The sequence below is a fragment of the Peromyscus maniculatus genome, chromosome 7, assembly GCF_049852395.1.
Source record: "Peromyscus maniculatus bairdii isolate BWxNUB_F1_BW_parent chromosome 7, HU_Pman_BW_mat_3.1, whole genome shotgun sequence".
NCBI classification, from domain to species: domain Eukaryota; kingdom Metazoa; phylum Chordata; class Mammalia; order Rodentia; family Cricetidae; genus Peromyscus; species Peromyscus maniculatus.
Window position 1 is genome coordinate 29,173,207 of NC_134858.1, and position 22,720 is coordinate 29,195,926.

The window sequence follows — 22,720 nt, forward strand, 5'->3', positions numbered from 1 at the left end:
CACACACACACTATATTTAATATATAAATAACAACCTTCTGAGTCCATTCAGTGTTTACAACTGTTGATCCTAAAAGAATCAGGTTTTTGTATGTTTCAAGAGGTTTCACTGCTCTGAAATCTTGTTTTTAAATATAAATTCATTTTTTTTTTCAGTAGGAAAAAAGAGACACAGAAGCATATCAGCAACTTTAAAGTAGGAACGGAGTCAAGAACAGAATCTGGCTTCACTTGCTGGACAGCTCTGTGCCCGCCTGGATCTGCTGTAGTTAGAATTTACGGTGTCCCCAAAGGCCCATGTGTTAAAGGCTGGGTTCACAGTGTGGTGGTATTGGGAGATCATCTGGGATGTGCTCTCCACAGGGACAGCCACCGTGGCTCCTTCTTTCTTTCTGCCCCATCCCAGTATGAGGTCAGCAGTTTTTCTCTGTCACACATTCTGTTCATGATGATCCACCACAGGCCCAAAGCCACAGGACAAATGATCATAAACCATAGTGGTTTTGGCTTGTGGTGAGCAGAAAGAAAGTTTTTTATAAGAGGATAATCTCAGGATTTGACACAGTAATAACACACTGCCTCTACTACTGACAGAGCTATATAGTTAAAAAAAGAAATCAGCCGGGCGGCGGCGGCGGCGGCGGCGGCGGCGGCGGCGGCGGCGGCGGCGGCGGCGGCGGCGGCGGCGGCGGCGGCGGCGGCGCACGCCTTTAATCCCAGCACTCGGGAGGCAGAGGCAGGCAGATCTCTGTGAGTTTGAGGCTAGCCTGGTATACAAAGTGAGTTCCAGGAAAGGTGCAAAGCTATACAAAGAAACCCTGTCTAAAAAGAAAAAAAGAAATCAAAGCTACTCAGTATTACTAGTGGCACTGAGTATTGAACCTAGGGAGTGAGCGTTCCACTACTGAGCTGGTCCTCTAGACCCTTTTAAAAGTTTGAGACAGGGCCTTGCTAAGTTTCCAAGGCTGACATTGAATTTGCAAAACCTCTTCCCTTAGCCTCCCAAGTAGCTGAGAGTACAGGCATAAGCCACCACATCCTGCTAATATTCTAAATTAACAGCCTCCTCTTGAAAAAGAATACTCCGCAAGATAGCTCAGTAGATTAAGGCACTTGCTCCCAAGCCATGACCAAAAGTTGGGGAGGAAAGAGTTTATTTGGCTTACACTTCAGCATTGCTGTTCATTACTGAAAGAAGTCAGGACAGGAACTCAAACAGGGCAGGATCCTAGAGGCAGGAGCTGATGCAGAGGCTATGATGAGGTGCTGCTTACTGGATTGCTTCCCAAAGCTTGCTTAGCCTACCTTCTTATAGAACCCAGGGCCAGCAGCCCAGGGATGGCACCACCCTCCATGGGCTGGGCCCTACCCCTATTGAACCCTAGTTGAGAAAATGCCTTATAGCTGGACTCATGGAGGCATTTCCTCAGCTGAGACTCCTTCCTCTAATGACTCTAGCTTGTGTTAAGTTGACACACAAAACCGGCCAGTACAACTGACCTCTTGTCAACTTACAAACACATCGCTATAAAGCCACAACCCTTCCTTTTTTTTTTCTTTTCTGGAGCTGAGGACCGAACCCTGGGCCTTGTGCTTGCTAGGCAAGTGCTGTACCACTGAGCTAAATCCCCAACCCATAACCCTTCCTTTCTTACTCATCCCCACAATCTTAAATAACTTTAAAAGTCCTATACTCTTTATAAATTCAAACACATTAAAATTTTAGTTCCTTTAAAATAGCCAATCTCTTTTTAAAAAGTTGAAAGTCTTTTAAAATTCAAATCTTTCAACTGTGGACTCCAGTAAAATACGTTCTTACTTCAAGAGGGAAAAATTAGGGCAGAGGACAATCAAATCAAATCAAAACAAAATTCCAGCCATCCAATATCTGGGATCCACTCATGATTTTCTGGACTCCTCCAAAGGGTTTGGGTCACTTCTCTGGCTCTGCACTATGCAGCACACACAGCTGGTCTTCTAGACTCCAGCTGGTTCTACTACACTGCTGCTACTGTTCTTGGTGGTCTTTCCATGCTACTGGCATCTCCAAAGTGCTGGGGTTCCTTGCTGCAGCTGGGCTGCGCTTTCACCAATAGCCTCTCACAGGCTCTCTTCATGGTGCCAAGCCCCAACTTCTCTGCATGACCCTTTCAGTCCTGGGCTTTCAGCTGCCACTGAGGCTGCACCTTCACCAATGGCCTTTCCTGGTCTCTCACAGTGCCAAGCCTCAGCTGCTCTCTATGACCCCATCATGTCTTCAAAACCAGTACCACCTGGTGATGCTTACACATTACCAAGTCTGGCTGCCAGTACAAGGTACAACCTTGGCTGACTCTAGAACACAGCTTCTCTGTGCTCTCAAGAAACACTTCTCAGAAGATTTCACCAATGATGCTGGTCTCTTCTTAATCATCGCTAATTTCTTAGCTCCAGCTAACCAGCGTCAAATGTCCTAGTAACATAAAGGTTTCAATTCAGTAGTTCTGGTATCTTGTTAATCTTAGCTCATTGTTCAGCCCCAGCTAACTGAAACCACAGGATCTTAATTCAAAATAACAAATGGCCCTGATAGAGTCTTTAGACTTCCCTCTGAAACTTTGCAAGCCAGGCCTCCCTTTTCTGCACTGCTCTTAACATTCTTATCTTCCAAGATCCCATAAAACATCCCACAGAAGTCTTAATGCTCAACAACTTTCTTAGCCCAAAGTTCCAAAGTCCATCCACAATCCTCTCAAAAACATAGGTCTGTCACAGCAATACCCCACTCCTGGTACCAATTTGTCTTAGGTATTGCTCTGACATGTGGAATATTCCTTTACACTGTGTGAATATATGTGTCTGTGATTGGTTTAATAAACTGACTGGCCAATAGCTGGACAGAATAAGGTTACGTGAGAGAACTAGACTAAGGACACTGGGAAGAGGAAGGGTGGAGTCAGAGGAGTTGCCAGCCAGACACGGAGAGGAAACAAGAGGTGCAAGATGAAAAAGAAGTATTGCCACATGGCAGAATGTAGATGATTATAAATGGGCTAATTTAGAGTTAGCTAGCAACAAACTTGAGCTATTGGCTGAGCATTTATAATTGATATTAAGTCTCTTTGTTGGTTATTTGGAACTGGCGGGTGGGAAGAAAAGTCTGCCTATAGTGACAAAACACCATGACCAAAAAAGCAAGTGAGGAGGAAAGGATTTATTTGAGTTACACTTCAGCATTGCTGTTCATCACTGAAAGAAGTCAGGATAGGGACTTAAATAGAACAGGATCCCAGGGGCAGAAGCTGATGCAGAGGCCATGGAGGAGTGCTGCTTACTGGATTGCTTCCCATGGTTCATTCAGTCCACCTTCTTATAGAAGAACCCAGTACTGGCAACCCAGGAATGATACCACCCACCATGGGCTGAGCTGAGCCCTCCTCTATGGATCACTAAATGAGAAAATGTCTTACAGTTGGATCTCAAGGATGCAGTTCCTCAGCTGAGGCTCCTCCCTCTGATGACTCTAGCTTGTGTCAAGCTGACACACAAAACCAGCCAGTCAGTACGCCTAGACTCGCTTGGTAAAAGGAGAAAACTGACTCCTGTGAGTTGTCCTCTGATAAATGTCCTTCCATAAATGCACTGTGGCAAGTATATGCACTCACACATGGACAGACAGGTACACACACACACACACACACACACACACACACACACACACACACACACACGTAAAATATATTTGAAAAAGAATAAACTTCTAGAGTAGAGCTATTTCTGAGAAACTAATTATAGTAGAGAGCTCCTGGAGACATTTAATGATAAACCATCCAAAAACCTGCTCTGACTAATTAATTACTACACAAAGAAGCCCACCATTGTACAATCTGAGTTCACAGATGCTTGCCTTCTTCTTTCCTTCCTATTTCTTTCATTCCATTCTCTCTCTCTCCTTCTCCTTTCTTTTGTCTTAGAAACAGGACCTTTCCATGTTGCTCAGGCTGTCCTGGAACTCACTGTTTTTTAGGCTGGCTTCAAACTCACTATCCTTCTGCCTCAGCCTCCTGAGTTTTAGGATTACAGGTGTGTAATATTATGTGTGGTAACATGGCAATCTTTTTTTTTTTTTCCCGACAGGGTTTCTCAGTGTGGTTTTGGAGCCTGTCCTGGAACTCGCTCTGTAGCCCAGGCTGGCCTTGAACTCACAGAGATCCGCCTGCCTCTGCCTCCCGAGTTCTGGGATTAAAGGCGTGCACCACCACCGCCCGACAGTAACACGGCATTCTTTATCAAGGTCATTTCAATAAACCTTCCATTACGAATAGCAAAACCCAAAGCATGAGAAAATGTCCTTTGAACATGAACACTGGACCAGTGAGATGACTCAGTGGGTAGGAGTGCTTGCATGGAGGCCCGAGTTCATCCCTGGATCTCACAGTTGGCAGGAGAAAAGTGACTCTGGAGAGTTGTCCCCTGAGTTGTCTCCACACACAGGCTGTCACCTGCACATACTGGCACACACACGTAGTAGCTGAGATATTGCAACACTATGCTTAATAAAAGGCTTCTTTCTAGCAGTCTTTCCTTGCTCATAGTTGATTTTCGGCAGCAGAGCAGGCTGAGCTGGTGACACCAAGGGAGGATGAGAAACCCAGGTAGAGCAGATGTAGCTGAGAGCTGGCAGTGTTGAAGGCTGCAACAGCCGTCACAGCAGTAGCAACTACAGGAGAGCCACTCAAGAGTTCCAGAGGACGGATGGAGTAGGAATGATGGGAAGTAGAGGTGATGAACCAAAGAAGGAAAATCATGAACCCCAGTCATGGCACACATTTCAGAGGACTGCTGAACTCCAGGGACAGGGGTCTTAGACATCCGGGCCAAGAGTTACAGTCCTGGCAGTCGTCAAGGGTTGGGGATCCTGACACCTTTAGCCCGAGAGCTGGAATGGGTCACTGTAGAGCTGGGGGTCCCAGCTCTCCCAGCCTGTATCAGAGCTGTAATACTGGAAGGTATCCAGTCTGACTCTCTGCAGCTGCTTGCTGCTGCTGGGCCACCGAAAACAAGAGGACAGGGTCAAGTGCTGAGGCCACTGGTAGTCAAAGACTCCAGGGACAAACCTCCAACCTGCCTGGAACTTAAGTCTTCAAAGGTCCAGAGCCACACGTGCCTAGCCCTCAGGGGTTTGGGACTGTAAGTTTTTTCGGCCACCAGTCTAACCCACAGGTCTTGAGCAATGGAGGGCTTGGGTCTACCAGCACTGAAAATGCTTCCTGTTGCAAACCCACAACTCCTGTCCAGTTAGGGTGAAAGGACCTGGCCAACTGATGAATAACGGTTTGACATAGGGTTTTTTTTCCCTTTGTTTGTTTCTTGGTTTTCAACAGAAGTCTCACTCTAGACTTAGCATTTTTGACTCCATGATAATGTGAAAGCCATAAGCATTCAGTTGATAGTAAACCCCTGTGCCTGACTTTTGATTTTCTGACCTATCCATATGTATGAAATAGGATCTTCTCTTGTAATGCTGGACAGCAGCAGTCAGTAACAGCTCCCAGGTAGCCATGTGATCACAGGGGCAAACAACTTATACCCCACAGCATTCTGTGTTGCTAAAGCAAATGTTCAGGGACAGTGCAGTAGATGTATTTTTGACTTATGGCATTTTCCATTTACAATGTGTTTATCAGGACATATAACCAAACCATAAGTCAAGGAACATCTATCTATATTTTAGTCCAGCACTCAGGAAGGATATGGCTTGGTGTTGCAGACCTCAGATCAATACAATAAATAAATCAGAAGTCATGTGATTTATATATTTAGGAAATTATCCAGAGATCACATGCCAAAAGAAGCATGTGTAAGCATCAAGAGGACCCTGTCTCAGTTGCTATTCTTTAATGAAGTAGATTTGAGGAAGTAACGTGAGGTATTTGTTTAATTTTCCCAGACTCTAAGTTTTCATCTTTGAAAATGAGAAGATTGGGTTTGATAATCTTTAAGACTCTATGCAGCTCTAAACCATTCTTCCCAGGACACCAGACAAAGCTGAGAATAAAACGGGCTAAACAAGGTATCTAAGAAGCAAGAGTAAATGCTCAGTGTCCATTAAACAGCTTATATAAACATTACTCCGAACAACAGATTTTATGCTACATTGAATACTTTTATGTTTTTGTATGACTTAATTTCATTAAGAATTTCAAAATGAGGGGCTGGAGAGATGGCTCACTGGTTAAGAGCACTGACTGACTGCTCTTCCAGAGGTCCTGAGTTCAATTCCCAGCAACCACATGGTGACTCACAACCACCTTTAATGAGATCTGGTGCCCTCTTCTGGCCTGCAAGGACACATGCAGGCAGAACACTATACATAATAAATAAGTAAATAAAAATTTCAAAATGATTAATTTCTTTCAATTGGAAGGCTGAGGCAGGAGGATTGAAAGCTTTAGCCTGGGCTACATAGTGAGACCTGTCTTTGAAGCACTCAGGAAGAAGAGGTAGGGAGATCTCTGAGTTCGGGGCCAGCCTGGTCTACAGAGTAAGTTCCAGGACAGCCAGGGCTACACAGAGAAACCATGTCTTGTAAAACCAAACCAAACCAAACCAAACCAAACCAACCAACCAACCAACCAACCAAACAAACAAACAAAAAACCCAAACCAAAAAAACTCAAACAAAGCAGACTTCTGGATAAGATGGAAGATTTTAAGCAGATTTGCAAGGAATGGTTGATTATACTTAGGGAAACCAGGGACCTGGAATATTCCATCAGCTGCTGCTCAGTCACTAGGATCCACTTGCTCAGCTCTCCAGCAAACTTCTCTACTATTGATGGACCCGCTGGGACAGCAACCAACTCAGCGGTCAATGCAGCTGAAGAATGGGAAGACTCTGAAGTTGGCTGCAAACCAGGCTACCAGACTTCTCTCAGAAAATTCACAAAAGCTGGATTGTTTTATCCACGGGGTCTCCAGCCATTGCTGTTTGGACCACCGTGAGCACGGAGATATCATGGGAAGTACAGACAACCTCTACACAGTGCCTCCACTAGCTGCTGCCCACACCAGCAGGGTGGGGTTGCAGCAGCCACACCTGAGCAAACAGTGCCTTGGCTAGTCTCAACTCACAGAAAACTGCACAGCAGAGGAGCTGAGAATCTGCGAGAGACAGAACTAGTTAAAACCAACGAACTTAGCATGGAGCAGAAAGCCTGAATAATAACACCCAGGCAAATGGTTTCATTATCTTCTATTTCCCTTCAGCCGTAACTCCCCCATAGCGACTGCTTACCAAGTAATACACTCTGGGCCAATGGAACTAGCCCTTTTCCCTACTTTTCAAACACTGCCTTTAAAAAAGCCACTATTGCCCTGATACCAGATAATTACTGGCCAGCTCCCTTGATGAACATAGACACAAAAATTCTCAATATGACACTTGCAAACTGAATTCAAAAATACATCAAAAAAGGCCGTTCCACATGATCAAGTTGCCTTTATTCTAGGGACTCGGGGATCAATAAATATAACCTATTAATGAATGTAATCCATCATGAACTAAAAGCAAAAATCACATGCTCATCTCAATATATTCAGAAAATACCTTTGACAAAATTCAGCATAACCTCGAGAAACGTGTGGTGGAGGGAACGTGATCTCAACCTAACAAAGGTCATATACAACAACCACAGGACCACCACCGTGTTAAATAGAGAAAACTCGGAGAGTATTCTCACTGAGATTGGGAACAGGACAGGGGCTTCGCTCTTGCCATTTCTCTTTAACACAGTGCTTGGAGTCTTAGCTAGAGCAGTTAGACCAGAGAAATAAGCACAAGGGATACAAACAGGAAAGGAAGGAGTCAATTAATCCCTGTTGGCTGATGATACGATTCTATACACCAATGATCCTCGAACTCCAGCAGAAAACCCCTAGAGCTGACGAGTGGTTTCAGCAAAGTGCCCAGTTGCATAATGAACATATCTAAGTCTGTGGCCTTCTTATATACAAGCACACCAGCAAAGGAATCAAGAACACTACCACATTCATAATAGCCTAAGAAGAAAATTCCTTGCAATAAACCTAACCAAGGAAACAAATTACTGATAAGTGAAAAAATTTGGGGGGTAGGGTTTTGAGACTGGATTTCTCCGTGTAACAGTCCTAGCTGTCCTGGAACTTGCTTTGTAGACCCGATCGGCCTCAAACTCTTGGAGATCCACCTGCCTCTGCCTCCTGAGTGCTAAGATTAAAGGTGTGTGCCACCACTGTTTGGCTTATAAATGGAAATATGAAAATTTTAAAACATTAAAGAAACTGAAGAAGAAATCTTAAGATGGAAAGACCACCTATAATTATGGATTGGTAGGATTAATATTGTGAAAATGATCATTGTACTAAAATGAATCCAAATATTCAATGTAATTTGTATTAGAATTCCAATTCAATTTTTTTTTTCACAGAAAAAACAGTCTTAAAATTTATATGGTAGCAGAAACGATGCCAGATAGTCAAAATGATCCCAAACAATAAATACTACTGGAGATATCACTACTCCTGATCTCAAATTCTACTACAGTGCCACAGTGATAAAAAACAGTATGACACTACCACAAAATAGAAGCATTGGTCAAAGGAACAGACTAAAGACTTAGGTGTTGGTCTAAATACGTTTAGCCACCTAGTTTTTTGACAAAGATAAAAAAGGTACACATTGAATAAAAGATAACATCTCAAAATATGGTGCTGGAAAAACTAGATATTTACCTGTAAAAGAATGAAAGCTGAGTATCTTCCTGTGGAAGAATGGAAGTTGGTTCTTAAAATTTTTGGTAAAGGATGATTTTATTTTACATGTGTTAGTGTTTTACCTGAGTATATGAATGTGCATCACATCTATGTATTGCCTGCAGAGTCAGAAGAGGGCATTAGATTTCCTGGAACTGAAATTATGCATGGTTGTGAGCTACAATGTGAGTTCTAGCAACCAAACCTTAGTCCTCTGCAAGAGCAATAAGTGCTCTTAGCTGCTGTGCCATCTCTGAAAGTTGATTATTTCTCACCATGTACAAAAATGAATTCCAAGTGTACCAAAGATTTGAATACTAGACCCCAAACTCTGAAATTTCTAGAGAAGAAGAAGTGAGTCTACTTCAGGTATGGACTCAGAGAAGGCCTTTCTGAGTAAGACCTGGTTTTGCAGTAAGTAAGACCAACTATTAACAAGTGAGGTGTCATGAAATTAAAAACTTGCTGTACCATGGAGTCAAATGTTAATAAACTAAAGAGGTAGCCTACAGAATGGGAAAAATATTTTTTGCCAGCTATATATCTGACAGAGGATTAGTGTGTAGAATGTAAAAATAACTTGACACAAAGAAAGCAATTTAAAACATGGACTCTGGAACTGAACAGAGGTCTCAAAAGAATAGATATAAATGGCTAATAAACATTTTAAAAAGTTTTCATCATCCTCAGCAGTCAGAGAAATGAAAATTAAAATTACACTGAGATTTCATCTCATCCCATTCAGAGTGGCTAAGATCAAGAAAACCAAAACCAATAAATGCCAGCAAAGATGTTAGGAGAGGTGATGTTTATCCACTGCTGATGGAGTATAAACAAGTGCCGCCACTTTGGAAGTCACTGTTCAGACTCCTCAAAAAGCTAGGGTAGATGTATCAATATGTGACAGCTGTACCACTCCAAGACATATACCCAAAGGGCTCTAAACGATTACAGGGTTACTTGCTTATTCATGCTCATTGCTGTTCTAATCACAATAGCTAGGAAATGGAATCAATACAATGGGATTTTATCCATCTGTAAAGAAAAATGAAATTATGAAACATGCAGGAAAAGTATTAAAACAGGAAAATGTTCAGTTAAGTAAGGCAATTCAGGCCCAGAAGGACAAATGCCACGTGCTCTGTCTCATAGGTGGATCCAGCTTAGACTTAGATGTGTGTTTGTAACTTAGGGTACCTGTAAAAGCCAGGGTACTAGAAATGGGCAATTGCAGAGCGCTTTAGGAAGATCTTAAGGGAAGGGGATAGCAGAACACAGGTGATATGAAAGGGGAAGGGGACCAATGGGAGGTGTTAAGTAAGGGGAGATTGCAGAGGGAAGGGTTGTGGGAGGGATAACTAACACTAAGGAGATTTGACAAAGCCACATGGAAATCTATTTTATAAGCTCACTGAAAAAAAATAGTTTAAAAAATTTGAATAGGCTGGGCAGTGGTGTTGCATGCCTGTAATCCCAGCACTTGGGAGGCAGAGGCAGGTGGATCTCTGTGAGTTCGAAGCCAGCCTAGTCTGCAAAGCTAGTCCAGGACAGGCTCCAAAGCTACAGAGAAACCCTGTCTCAGAAAAAAAAAAGTTTGAATAGAAGTAACCTAGATGGAGGGGTAATTCTCCTTCTAGAAGTCATAAGTCTTTAAACGAAAACCCCAGTGCCTGATATGGGCTACTTCTCTTTGTGTTGTTGGTCGGAGGCCTCCCAGCAATCCCTAAAACAATACAAGCTATTGACATTGCTCTTGGTTGCCCATCAGAACTTGATGGCCAGACTCTATTGCTGAAGACAACACGTACTTTGGTCATAGGATATTCAAGCTAGTACTGAACTGGACGTTTCCTCCCTGCTGACTAGCTTTCACAGTGTCGAAAGATTCTTTGTATGCTACCAAAGAAAAGTCATCAACAGTTTTACCCAGCTGTGAATTCTTGAGAGCTACAGTGATGGCTGGCCTGGAAAGCTATTACCAACTTCGCAATAGTGGCATGAATGTTATGGGGTAATTGGTTGCTTTTTATTGGATGTAAGGCCCACCTCACAGGAGGGAGCTCACGCCTGGTGTCATAAAACTGGCCAGGAACCTGTGTCCGGAGAGGTCATAAGTCCTGGAGGAGAGCCTAATACTATTATTATGCTAAATATAGTATCAAACCACCTTCGAAATACTTTTATTCATACCCATAAATAAATGCAGCTTTCAGTCCTCATGGGAGAAGCTTCTTTTTTCAGTGGGCAGTGGCTAATGAAGAGATACACAATTGGTCAAAATGCAAAGAATAAGGGACCATGGAGTGTTCAGCATTAAATGAGTGTTTATGTTGCGGGATATTTGTTCATTGTGTGAAGGTGTATTGCTGTGATTGGTGTAATAAAAAGCTAGATGGCCAATAGCTAGGCAGGGGGTTTAGGCAGGATTTCCAGGGAGACAAAGAAAGAGGAGAGGAAACGAGATGCAAGATGGGAGAAAGGTAACACCACGTGATAGAGTGTAGATTAATACAAACGCTAATTTAAGTTATAAGAGCTACTTAGAAACAAGCCTAAGCTACAGGTCGAGCTTTCATAATCAATAAGAAGTTTGCACGTCATGATTTGGGAGCTGGCAGGTGGGACAGAAAAAGACTTGTTACATATCTATATCACCTCTCTCCCCGTCCAAGGGACAGGGAACATTGCAGAAGAAATGGCAGAAAGTCTGTAAGAGCCCAAGGTCTAAGGACAGGGAGAATTGCTGAGAATCTTTTTTTTTTATGGATGCTACTCACAAACTCACAGTAACTGTTGTTATCTGTGTAAGACCTGAAGACCTGTACAAGATCAAGACGGTCAACATTCCAGAATGGATAACAGAGGGGCACATGAGGCACCGTCTTCAGCTGAGGAGCCACTGGCAGTCAAGGAACACTAGGCTACTCTTCGGAGAGACAGCCATTGTTTCTTCAGGGGTGTGGCTCCTGGTAGGTTGCTCATACTCCAGGTGGCTCCACACCCATGGAAGTAGTTGGAGTACTAGTTTGATTTAATGAGTTTTTTTTTTTTAAAGGAGATGAGAGAAAGTGGAAGGGAGATGTGTGTGTGTGTGTGTGTGTGTGTGTGTGTGTGTGTATACCTGTGTTGTGTGCGTGTTTGTGTTAGGGTCCAGAATGAGTTGGAGGGGAGAAATTGTGGGCTGGATATTACCAAAATAAATTATATATGTCTACAAAATTCTCAAAGAATAAATAATATATAAAAACAAATGTATGAGTATTTAGGAGACAGAAATAGTAATCTTCTATCACAAAACTTAAAAAATAATAGTATAAGATTACCTAATATGAACTGTAGGATTCTGGAAAACATTCAGGTTGGAGTCCCGGCTCAACTATTTCATAAATGGGCAGTGAGCAACACTGGCCAGGTACAGAATGATTTGGTTTCAGTTTTGCATGAGGACTAGAGACCCTATTCCTTTTTTTTTGGTCTGTTTTTTTTTTTTTTTTTTCAAGACAGGGTTTCTCTGTGTAGCTTTGTGCCTTTCTTGGAACTCGCTCTGTAGACCAGGCTGGCCTCGAACTCACAAAGATCCACCTGCCTCTGCCTCCCAAGTGCTGGGATTAAAGGCGTGCGCCACCAGAGCCCGGCTGAGAGCCTACTCTTATCTCCCACTCTGCACTCTACAAATCCCCATTCTGCTGTTCTACCCACAAGATATTGATGATGCTTTATGAAAACCAAACCCTTGGCAGGGCAATACCATGGCTTGCCATGTGTCAGCATCACTCTGCAGCACATACAGGCAACTGATAGACCTTTTCAATTTTCTTCTGGCCCTGACCTTGTGTTCATCTACTCCTAAAAGAGGTCAGTAAAAGAGGAATCTGAATGCAGACATCCACGGCTAGGCCTCGGGTGGAGTGCTGGAAGTCTAATTAGTGAGAAAGAGGAGGGTTTATATGAGTGGGAATTGTTGAAACCAAGGTTGGATAAAGCACAGGGACAAATAACCAAATGAATGGAAGCACAGGATCTATGAACCAAAGGCTGAGGGGCCCCCAACTGGATCAGGCCCTCTGAATAGGTGAGACAGTCGATTGGCTTGATCTGTTTGGGAGGCATCTAGGCAGTGGTACCAGGTCCTGGGCTCATTGCATGAGTTGGCTGTTTGAAACCTGGGACTTATGCAGGGACACTTGGCTCAATCAGGGAGAAGGGGACTGGCCCTGCCTGTACTGAGTCTATCAGGTCCATCCCAGTCCTCGGGGGAGACCTTGATCTGGAGGAGGTAGGAATGGGGAGTTGGATGGGGGGAAGGGGAGGGTGGCAGGAAGGGAGAGAACAAGGGAATCTGTGGCTATTATGTAGAACTGAATAGTACTGTAAAATAAAAAAATAAAATATATGAAAAAAAAAGAAAAAAAAAAAAAAGAAACTCATCCAGTTCTACTTTAATCTGTTTTGTCTATTTCCAGTTCTAAAGAAGGTCTGGGAGAGAGAGCTGGCTGGTTAAAAGGGTCGAAGTTCAGAGGTCAAGTGAAGAGGGAGTCACAGGGAATTCAAGGGGACCACAGCACTTGTGTGTGGCCTCTTGTTCCCCTTCAGTGTGGTCTACTGTTGTGAATTATTGTTTGTCTTACGACCATCTGTAGAAACTTATAAAGAGGAAATATTTTTATAGAGCTACCTATTTTTTTGTTAACACACCAGTGACTTTAATTTCCCCATAATTAAAAAGGTTTGCCATCTCGGGGACCTCAGCTGTGAGGGTGGCTTTACGTGTGGTAAAGCCGTCCTTACCTACTGCGTTCAACAAGCGAAAGAGTGATAACCTCTGATAGTGCTTTGATTCTGCCTAACACCTAACGTATTTTGAATAATTAATTGAGCATGCCACTGATGCCACTTGAAGAATCAGAAGTCTTTTCCATCTCTCTCCACTCCAGTGCTCATCTCCAAGTGCCATTTTTAAGCCATAGCTTTTTAAGTTCCAAGAGTAAGTCGTAGCTATAAGCAGGAGCATTTCAGGGGAGACCTCAGATAAAATGAGACTCAACAGCTCTCGCGATGGCCATCACAGGCAGCATCCATCAGAAAGGCCGGGGAAGAGACCATAGACTACAAGGGAAAGTAGAGCGCTGGTACGTTTCCATCTTCCTCAGTGAGAGCAACTCAAAGGCTTTGGAAAGATGGAAGAATACTGCGTCTCTATAATACAAATACTGTCAACCAGATAATGCCTTGCTCGCTGCTTACTTAGCACAGGCTCTCTACTTTGTAAAACGGAAGAACCCTCATATTCAAAGGAACCTTGCTATCTTTCCCAGAAACCACAGAACAGCAGGTGATCACATTATTATTAAGCCAACAAACCGAGCTGCTTCTTGGGGTTCAAAATCCAGACTCTACTGAGTAGAAAGCTCTTATTGACAAAAACGAAAGCGCAGGTTGCTTGTGAACAATAACGCATAGTAGCTATTTGGATGGGTGTGTAGTTAGATAAATGCATCTGCCTTCCAGCTTTGGTGGCTAGACTAATCCTGAAGTCAAATGGAACCCAGGGTGGGGCACCACAGGAAGTAGTGTGGGGAGAGGGGAAAAGAGGCTCCAAAGGGAAGGGAAGGAACGGAAGCGGCCGTTGCTGAGACCTTAGGAGAGGAAGCTGCTCCTAAGGTTTTCTAAACTACATTTTATGAAGCCCCACCGTTCCTTGACTGAAGTAAAAATCTTTTTTTTTTTTCCCCATTTAAGGTGGGCCTTGTTTCCAAGGTCATTCCCTCTGGATTCAGATAGCGCCTCTCCCTTTCCCTTTCAGGTTCTCCGTACTAGGGCCAATCTTAGGGCTTTACTCCCTGCTTTGAGAGGCCCAGGCCAAATGATGGCTGGGGGTGGGGTGGGGTGGGGTGAGGGGCTGTCTCAACCGTCTCTCATCAGACTTCCTGGCCCAAGGAATGTATCTCGGTCCTGTATTTGTGGATCCCTAGCTAATAAGGAGCGACAAATGGGGTTCAAGTGAGCACAAGCCAAGCTGGCAGCCCGAAAACAACTCGAGGGCTCCGCGGTAGACACGTCCCCTGCTCCACTCAGGGAGAATGGATGCCGGACTTCGCACCTACGTGTGGACCCGAATCATTCCAGGACCTCGGGGTGGGGGCGGGGGACAGTGCAGAGGAGCAACTTCCGCGGGGGACTGCTCCCAGCCCGAAGGGGCGACCAACGGATTCCGAGGCACCAGGGTAGCCTCTGCACTCCAGCACCCTTCCTCCATCCGAGGCTCCTCCGAACCAATGCGTCCAACCAGTGCGTCCTTATCCCTCTCTTGTCCCCTGGCGGTCCGATACGCGCCTCCCTTCCCAGGTGGAGCTCCCTCAGGCAGTGCCTCCTTTTCTCCCGGGCCCCCAGCCCCTGCCCCAGGGGGACTTCTGACCTTATCCGAGCCTCAGAGGTGTTCACTTGTCAGCTCCGGCCACGAATGTGGCCGCGGGTGCCCAGCAGGTGCAGGCGTCGGCACCCAGCCCCGCCCCACCCCGCCCGCTGCAGGCGCTGGCAACCCTGGATGGCCCTACCCTGCTAGCCCTCACGCAGGTAGCCCAACACAGCGCTTTCCTTTATACCCTTTGACGCTGCTTCAGAGACAGTCCCTGCCTGGCCACAGGCACTCGCTAAAGAGTGTGTTCCCGAAAGCCCAGACCCCTGGCTCATCCAGGACTACTTATGGAGACTTCCTACTATGCAAAGCAACTCCTGGTCAGGGAACCACAGCCAGCACACAAGGGACAAGCGGCCCTGTGTGTTCACCTGCCAAGGAAGGCTCTGGTGGGTGGTATATACATGAATACACGAGAGGATTTTTTAAATCCATCCATCCATCCATCCATCCATCCGCTCTGTGCACATTTGACAAAATTCTACCAGGTGGGATAGTTCCGGGGTGAAGTCCGAGAAGAGTTCCCTCCCTTGAAATGCATGGCTCTCACTGCAGTGTTTAAGATGCTATAACCTTTGCAGCTGTCTGTGGCACTTCTTGTTAAGAGACTGACCTTATTCTGCACCCTCGGTGCTTGCCCCTTACACCCTAAAGACAGGAGAATGCTAGCACTAAGGTTTTCTTTTCACACACTGGTAAGAACCAGGGAGGGGTGCTAGCAGAGGAACCTATGAAAAGCTGCTCTGTTTTCAAAAAAGGTCTTATAATAAACATTATATTGTCCACTTGGGGACTAGTACTTGGAGGGAAGTGTCGAGCCTCATCCTGGAGTTTGCCCACACCTGCAGATTTTGAAATAGAGGAAAGGGAGGAACCCTACACAGTCATCATACTGGGAGAGGCTACTCTGGGTTACCAGATCCTTCTCAGGCTTTCTGCTCAGTAATACTTTATTTTCCTTGTAGGCAAAGGGTCATGAGACAAATGTGTGTCATTTTAATTATATAGCTACTGATTAGCAAAGATGCTTTTAAAATTTTATTACTTCTTCTTCTTCTTTTTTTTTTTTTTTTTTTTTTTAGGTAGGATCTTATGTAGCCCAACCTTGCCAGGCAGCCAAAGATGACCTTGGACTTCTGATCCTCCTGCTTCTACCTCGAATGCATGGGGATTACAAGTTATCCTCTATGTCTGGTTTATGTAGTTCAGGGGGGTCAAACACAGGGGTTTGTGCAAGCTAGAAAAATACCAATGGAACTACAACCAAAGCTCAGAGATACTGTGTGTGTGCGTGTGTGTGTGTGCGTGTGTGTGTGTGTGTGTGTGTGTGTGTGTGTGTGTGTGTGTGTGTGTACATGTGGAGGCAGAGGTCCATGTTGGGTTTCCACCTAATTTCTTGACAAGGTTACTCACTGAACCTGGAGCTTGTTCACTTTATCAGTTAGACTATGGGCCAGCAAGGCCTAGGGTCCCTCCCTTGTCTGCAGTGAGGTGATGGGTGTGTGCGTCCCCCTCAACGCCCAGCATTTTACACGAGTTCTGGGGATCTGAACTCAGGTCCTCACTCTTGCACCGTAAGTACTTTACCGATGGGGCCACCTCCCCAGCTCTGAGATTCTTAACATTGAAAAACCAGAACTTAGAAAAGGATCTCTGCATCAAAGTCAGCACCCAGATAGTAAGACAAGCCAGGTGTTTGGTTTTTGTTTTTTTGTTTTGTTTTGTTTTGTTCTGCTTTTTTGGTTTGGTCTTTCTTTCTTTCTTTCTTTCTTTCTTTCTTTCTTTCTTTCTTTCTTTCTTTCTTTCTTTCTTTCTTTCTTTTTTTTGGTTTTTCGAGACCAGGTTTCTCTGTGTTGCTTTGCACCTTTCCTGGAACCCGCTTTGGAGACCAGGCTGGCCTCGAACTCACAGAGATCGGCCTGGCTCTGCCTCCCAAGTGCTGGGATTCAAGGTGTGTGCCACCACTGCCTGGCTGACAAGCCAGTTTTTAAAGTATAACTTTGCCCTTAATTTCACTGAAATCAGTTTCAATGAAGTAGTTAAAAACAAAGCATCTGGAAGCAAGCATATGTCCCTGGACTCCAAGGTATGCCTGCCACTCTGCCTTCAATGTGTCCTCTCAAATCCCCTGCTTTGGAATTAGGAAATGTAGTCCTCAAAAGCAGACATTCAAGGAATTAGAAAGTGGAGCCTTTGAGAGGTCATGAGGTAAAGCCCCTGGGGTTGGCAACAGTGAGGTCACAAGGTAAGGCCCCCATGATGGCATCTGTGACTCTGTTAGAAGGACATGGGCTAGTTTCATCAGGTTCTACAGAGGAGGAGGGACTTTACCCCATGCTGGAACTTTGATATTGGACTTCCCAGTCTCCAAAACCATGTCACAAACAAACTTTCATTTTTATAAACTGCACAGCATCGCTGTTCAGCTACAGCAATAACAGGAAACAGATGAAGACCCCCTCCCTCTTATACTCTGCCTCGTACCCATTGTGAAAGGTGAACTAAAAAAAAAAAAAACAACAACAACAACAAAGTATCAAGAAATCAACTTTAAAATAATACAATAATATAAATTATTATCAAATTGTCTTTTGATAAAGAGGAAACTCCCAGGCGGTAGGATATATCTGTATAATCCCACCACTCAGGAGCTAGAGGCAAAAGGATTTCAAGTTCAAGGGCAACCAGACTTCACAGACTCTCAAAAGACAGAAGCAGGGCTGAAAGGTTAGTTCAGCAGTTAAGAACTCTGGCTACTCGTCTAGAAGACCTGGGTTCAATTCCCAGCACTCACACGGCAGCTCCAAACTGTAACTCCAGTCTCACAGGATCCCATACCCTCTTCTGTCCTCTTCAGGCCCTGCACACATGTGGTACATGGACATATATGCGGGCAAAACACCCAGACACGTAAACTAAAAATAAGTAATAATTAAAAAACAAAACAAAGCATAACATAGGGGCTGGAGAGGTGGCTCAGAGGTTCAGAGCACTGGCTGCTCTTCCAGAGGTCCTGAGTTCAATTCCCAGCAACCACATGGTGGCTCACAACCATCCATAATGAGACCTGGTGCCCTCTTCTGGCTTGCAGGGATACATGCAAACAGAACACTGTATACATAATAAATAAATAAATAAATAAATAAATAAATAAATAAATAAATAAATCTATCTTAACACACACACACACACACACACAGAGAGAGAGAGAGAGAGAGAGAGAGAGAGAGAGAGAGAGAGAGAGAGAGAGAGAGAGAAATATAACAGACTAGTATCTGGAATGTCCTTAATTGGACCTTCACAAGCAAAAGATTGTATTTTCAGTCTCAGAAGGACAAATGTTACATGTGTTTTTTCATATGTAGAATTGAAATAAGCACAAAAGTCGAAGGGAGACTATGTGGAGGATGAGAGGGGATCTAAAGAAAAGGGAGAGGGGAAATGTGAGAAGATAAGAGGGGGAAGAAAGACAAAATATTACTTGCTTCTAGGCAGGATTGTATGAGAGAACTGTGGGAAGGGGAGGGAGAGGATTGAGCAAACACGAGCAAGTTACAGTGACATCTGTATATGGAAATGTATATGAAACCCATAAGTTTGTGTCCTAACAAAACACTTAAAGGAATGGCATGGGAAATGGTTGATTTTGTAGCTGTTGCTAGTATAGCTGTTCTTTAAAAAACCTTTATCATGGGGGCTGGAGGAGAGGATCAGCAGTCAAGAGTGCTTGCTGCTCTCTCACACAGCCTAAGTTTGGTTTCCAGTATCCATATTGCACAGCTCACAATTGCTTGTACCCACAGCTCCCATGGATCTGATGCTATCTTTTGGCTTCTGTAGATGCCTACACATACATGGTGAGTACACACACAAATGCATGTACACCACTGCCTGGCTCTGTTTCTCTCCTATCCTGGATCAATCTCATTGTAGTCCAGTGTGGCCTTGAATTCAGAGGTCCAGACAGATCTCTGCCTCCTGAGTGATAGGATTAAAGGTGTGTGCCACCACTACCTGACTTCTATGTCTTATCTAGTGGCTGGCTCTGTCCTCTGATCCTCAGGCAAGTTTATTAGGATACACAATATATCACCACAGAAACCAGTTTGCCTTGCCTTAAACAGAGCTGATTCACTAGCACAACAGTAAAGGCTACAAAAATAATTTAATCAAAGATGGTTTCCACATTACCAAGAAATTCTTACATCATTGAAAAGGGAGACCATAAAGAAATAAACAAAGTTGTATCATATAACTAAAGAAGTATAGTCCCCAAATAAGATTACAGACGGACTCCTTAAGTGTATCCGTCTTGCAGGACACTTCCTCTGCAGGCAGTGCTCCTTAAGCTTCAGCTCTACCAACCCCAGCACATATTTGCAGTCCTTTCCTTTTAGGCTTTAGTTCTGACCTTTATTCTCTACTAGCTGTCTCTATGTCCTAAAATCAAACCCTATTTTATCAGGTCTATCTTTAGATTCCTCATTCACTACTCTCTAGCTCTTTAAGTCTCTTTCGACAGCTTAAAATCTTAGACTCATACTAGACTCAACCTGCTAGTCTGTTTACCTTTCTCTTCTTAATTTGATCAGTTGTAAATTCTTGCCAGATCTTCTCTGTGGTGGTTTGAATGGGAGTGGCCCTGATAAGCTCACAGAGAAACCCTGTCTCAGAAACACACCCACACACACACAAAAAAAAACAAACAAACTCGGAACTAGTCAAAGTGCTATAAATCAGAGATTGTTGAGTGCTCATCCCTAAATACAACATCGATATCAATCTTTTGGTTTTTCGAGACAGGGTTTCTCTGTGTAGCTTTGCGCCTTTCCTGGAACTCACTTGGTAGCCCAGGCTGGCCTCGAACTCACAGAGATCTGCCTGGCTCTGCCTCCTGAGTGCTGGGATTAAAGGTGTGTGCTACCACTGCCAGCCCTAGTTTTTATACTAATTGCTGCCCACCACAAAAAAAGCTTCTGTAGCCAAGGTTGGCAGCAGCACTAATATATAGGTATAAACATAAATATGTAGAAAGCAGTTTGACAATATGTCCATCTAGCAAACAACGGTAGTAGCTTTTCCTCTTTTGATCATATGCAGGACTCAACATCCCATCAGGAAGCAGTTGGTTAATGTGGGATGACTCATCCCTAACAGGCTTGTGGGCCATCCAGCCCAAACAAGTAAAAAAGATACTTTCTGAGAGCCAACCTGGGTCTACCTGATGATCTTAGCAACAACAGCTGAAACATGATCTGGAGATGACCTGGACCAATGAGAGGCAGCCATGTCACACCAGCTGATGCATATTCATCAGACCTCCCCCCAGGGTAGGGTGGAGGGTATATAAGGCTTGTCTCTTCCTGAATAAAATGAGATTGTTTTGACATTCTCCAGGAGTCTGTGTGGTTTGACTCTGCACCTACTTGGCCCCGCCCCCAAAGGGAACAACAGCAAAGGACCCTGCTACAGGTTAACCCCATAACCTTCATGCCATTATTGCACTCATGGGGACAACTTGTCTAGCATTTGGTGTTCAAATATGAATGATACCACTGACAATTTGTCTCCCAAGCAGCCCGTGTATAGCACCTTCCAGTATTGTGAAAGACAGCCAACAAGGAGGCCGTTTTCAGGTCAGTTCCAATTTGATTTCTCTACGTGCTGCAACCAAAGTGCTGTGCCTTCAGCAGTAAGGCCTTACCACATACTTACGTTAGGCAAGCAAGTGGTAGCAATAGCCTGTGTTTTTATTGTGGGGGAGGGGATGGGGCTCAGGGAAGAATCCGGTACCTGGCACTGAGATCTTTGTTTAATGTATTCTGGAGAATCACTGACTATCCATGAAGGGTAGCCGTGCCCTTTATTTAATTTTAATTTTTATATTTTATTTATTTCTTATTTTTGAAAATTAGCTTACAAAATAATGGGTTTCTCATATACCCTTAGCTCTAGTTAAAGCCCCTTCTCTCCCTGGCCTGTCTCCATTCCCACTTAAATCCCCAGTGTTCTCCCTCACCACTGTCCTAGTGCATGTGCTCTGCTACCCCCTCACCTCCTAGGGGCCTCTCTCCCTCTCATGGGCCCTTTCTAACTTCTTGACCTCTACAGGTACTCCAAATTCAACACACGAATCTAAAAAGTTAAAACAAGGATCACCATATGAGAGAGAATGTGTGATGTTTGTCCATCTGGGCCTGGCTTACCTCACTTAATACTTTGCAGTGCTATCAATTTTTCTGCAAATTTCATAGTTTTTTCTTTTAAGTGGAATAAAATTCCATTGTCAATATGCACGACATTTTCATTTTCCATTCATTAGGTGATGGCTATCTAAGCTGATTCCATTTCCTAGCTTTTGTGGATGAGCAAGCATTTCTGTGGGAGGCTATAGAGTCCTCTGGGTTTCTGTCCAGGAGCAGTATATCTGGTAATATGGTAGTTCTATTTTTAACGTAAAAAATGATTTTGTTTGGAAAAGCCTTAAGGAAACATGTTTATTACAAATGATACTTATTAGTGTATGTACACACACACACACACACACACACACACACACACACACACACACACACACGGCTTTAATAAACTTTTGCTAATTGGGCTGACAATGCTTCCCACAAGGGTTACAGACTAACAAAAACTCCAGCACTGTGCGCGAGAAACCCCTATAGCAGTTGTTGGTCAGAGGAGTCCAAGAGGCTCCCAAAACAATATAGGCTATTATTGTCATCCTTGGTTGGCTCCCAGAAATCGAAGGTGATTCCCTATTGCTGATGACCATGTACTTTAGACACAGGATGCTGGATCTGACATAAAAGTCTTCTCCCTGAGGACTAGTTTTTGTAGTACCAGAAGGTGCTATGCAAGCTGCCAAAGAGGAGAACAGTCAATAGTCCTACCCAGCTTTGATGCCTACCAAACACAGCAGTGATCAGTGATGCTAGATACTTCGAAAGGTGTGTAGATGAACAGTCTTATTAAATAAGAAACACAGAGCCAAATGCCTAGTTAAAAGCCCAAGAGGTCAGAGCAGCAGCTAAGAGCTAAAAACCCTTTCTTACCCTTCACTGCCACTGCTGTCCTTCCCTTCAGCAAGAGGCCTACTTCCTGTGTGTCTGTCCTTTTATTGATTTTCTGTTCTGCCTTCTCATTGGTTATAAACCTGACCACATGACCTCCTCGTCACTGCTTGTCTATACAGACCTCCAGGTCTTCTATGGTTGGTATTGAGATTAAAGGCGTGTGTCTCCATGCTGGCTGTATCCTTGAACACACAGAGATCTGTCTGCCATGTGATCTGGATTAAAGACGTGTGCCACCACTACCCAGCTTCTGCTATGGCTTGCTATTAGCTCTGACCCCCAGGCAACTTTATTTATTAAGGGTTAGTGAAGTCATGGCTTTAGAAGAGAACCTACCACCATCACTTTACTCGACCAGCATGATTCCTAGTCACATTCTAAATACTTATCCTTACACACATACACAAAGAAAGTTCATTTTTCACTCCTCATCAAAAAAGCCTTTCTTT

At 44.0% G+C, this 22,720-nt stretch overlaps 1 protein-coding gene and 1 long non-coding RNA gene across 2 annotated transcripts in view; one reads left to right on the plus strand and one right to left on the minus strand.

Moving 5' to 3' along the window:
- The window catches only part of Tmem45b (transmembrane protein 45B), a 43,506-nt gene extending 28,178 nt beyond the window's left edge, over positions 1-15,328 (minus strand). Inside the window, exon 1 of the mRNA XM_006997653.4 lies at positions 15,187-15,328. The gene's annotated coding sequence lies outside the window, so the exon portion shown is untranslated. The remainder of the gene's footprint in view (positions 1-15,186) is intronic.
- Positions 12,274-20,578, plus strand: LOC143274214 (uncharacterized). Its single transcript, XR_013052666.1, has 3 exons — positions 12,274-15,059; positions 18,990-19,043; positions 20,287-20,578. It is a non-coding gene; the product is annotated as an uncharacterized LOC143274214 (long non-coding RNA).
- The last annotated feature ends 2,142 nt before the right edge of the window (positions 20,579-22,720 follow it).